Consider the following 2,500-nt stretch of genomic DNA (forward strand, 5'->3'; position numbering starts at 1 on the left):
GGGGTCACCCAAACCCGTCCATTTCCCTGAGATCAGCTTCTGTTTCTTCTTCAAATCTCTGTCATACCTTGTAAATAACATAATTACAAACAGATCCTTATTAAATTATTTAACCTGCCTTGGTCAACTTTTCCAATGATAACGACATGCTATCAGTATTGCGCCATAGCAATTAAAGACAGAAAGCTATTTGTTAGCTTTTGATAATGTTCAACTTCTATTTTTTTCCCGGAGAGACATTGGATGGGGCGGGGAAGGCAGAATTACAGTGTTCTGAAAATCAGATTCCAGATATGTAAATTAAAACCACTCGACAAACACGCCATTTTTAACATAGAATTTAACTGGTGTGTGTGTTACACACATAGGTGAGAATAGCTTCTCCAATATATGTTTTGCTAACTTTTAAGACCCAAAACTAAGAGCAGATGGGTCTTTAATTTTTCCCTTCCCCAGCGGGAATAACGGGCTACTCCATTCGGCACACAGATCTAGGATTCCCTCCCTCCCCCCCCCCTCAGATTTCAATCTTCCTTCCCCACCTCCCTAAAAAGTTTATACTTATCTTGACAAAAACAGGATTCGATTTAAATGTCTCCAGTAGTCAAATTGTGTGATTTCCTCTGAGAGAAAAACAGATCTGACAGGCAAACTACTATCACTCTGACAAAGACGAAGGCGTTGTACTCTTCAATACTTATTTCAATAGGTTACAGAGAAGCCCCTTTTAAACTCTGGAGCGCTCTTGAGTTGACAATGTGGTTTTATTTCCTTTGTATAGACCAGCTAAATGTTTTCGGAAATCGCTGTAGCGGTCTAATTAAGAGGCTGATACAGGCAGCTATAAGTTTGGAGGCTGCTGAATAAAAGAGTACAGAGGCTACATTTTAAGTACACTTTTATTGTTCATTTAGCTTCGTACCTTTGCAGTACAAACAGTGCTGAAAATAAAGGCTTTTAATCTCTCTTCACTGACGGGAGAAAAAATAGCCCAGTAACTGATCAAAGAGTCAATGGCGCTGAACCGACAGTTTATGGATTTCTGTTTGTGCTACAAAATAAAAAATAAATCACATATAAATACGGGGATTCATCAGAGGAGAAGTAACAATCGCCAGAAGTGATATGGCACGCTGCAACAACAAACATTTGCAGCCATGGAGACTGCTTGTTATGTCTGCGGTGACATATATTACTTGTGTGTTTTCAAAACAATACCTGTCTATAAGGCTATAGGTTACCGTTGCAACTGGGCCATCTTTCTCTTTAGTGACTAGTGCTAGCTATGCGGGCTTTAATTTAAAATAACAGTGGTAATAACCATGGCCCTGTCAACACACAACTGGAAATAAAGTAAGTGTCAAAGTGGCTGAGGAGGTTAGAGGGCACTGGTGATATCATGGCCACTGGTGATATAGTTTCCAGAGGGGAAGCCATGGCGAGGATTAGATCTATTCCTTTTTTTTTTTTTTTTTTTTGCAAAGCGGGACTTGGTGGAGAATCTCTTTCCCAGCCCCACCTTCGTTTTGGAGGCGCGCAAGGCTAGGGAGCGTGCACGGCAGCCGTGGGACTGGAAGAAAGTGCTCTCGTGGCTAGGCAGGAGCAGACTGTTCAGGCCCCTGCAGCATTAGGAGCAGGGGAACAGGAAGCAGAGGCAGGCTCTGGTGGCGGTGGCTGGCCGCCTGAGGAGTAGGGAAGCTACAGCCGCTTTAGAGTGGTCTCTTTAGAGTGGTGGGGGGAAGCGGCGCGCGCGGGAAACCTCTCCAGAGGAGCCGGGAAGGGGAGGGGGCGAAGCAGCGTACGAGGACAGGGCTCTCTCCAGGGGTGTCTGGGGGGAGGGGGAGAAGCGGCGAGCGCGGAAACCCTTCTCCACAAGCAGCCTAGTGCAGCCAGGCTGCTGCTCAGGGAGTCCGGTCAGGCACAACGTCCCCCAGTCGAGCAGGAGACGGGAGTGGAGGGGAGAGAGCGCACCTATAGCTCCACGCCATCTGTTAGAGCCTATGCTCAAAACCCACTCAACCGTGTTCCCAGACACTGCCTTTTTACCCAAGAAAAATCATTGTTAGCAGTTTCAAAATAAACACCAGATTGCCCATTAGCACTTTCTTCCCAAATATCATCCAATAATAACCATATTGCTGCGCACGCTTCTGGGATTCCTCAGGGCGTTTAGACACTTCTGTTTTTTTCAGAGAATGCTTCTCTAACTACTTCAAAATGCACCGTAACCTGCTCTGCAGACGCTATTTAGAAGCATGCCTCATAAAATATAAGCAAGCCCCCCACAGCAGCTTGGTGTGCCGCGATGGGCAAGACAGGCAGAGTCCTTTCTCTCTCTCTCTTTCTCTCTCTCTCTCTCGCACAAAATGCTGCTCACACTATGTCTGGTCAGCCTAATGCAGCGTTATTAGTTGTGGCGTTAAAAGTATTGACATTAGCAGAAGTGTTGTCATGCCACATTTACGTTGTTGCTTCCAATACCCATATCGTTTAAATGATG

The 2,500-nt window shown here is 45.4% G+C and overlaps 1 protein-coding gene across 11 annotated transcripts in view; it reads left to right on the forward strand.

The window, feature by feature from the left end:
• EBF3 (EBF transcription factor 3) overlaps positions 1–2,500 on the forward strand; it is a 129,168-nt gene that overhangs the window by 2,397 nt on the left and 124,271 nt on the right. The gene's annotated exons all lie outside the window — the stretch shown is intronic.

Source organism: Eretmochelys imbricata, chromosome 7, assembly GCF_965152235.1.
Source record: "Eretmochelys imbricata isolate rEreImb1 chromosome 7, rEreImb1.hap1, whole genome shotgun sequence".
Lineage (NCBI taxonomy): Eukaryota > Metazoa > Chordata > Testudines > Cheloniidae > Eretmochelys > Eretmochelys imbricata.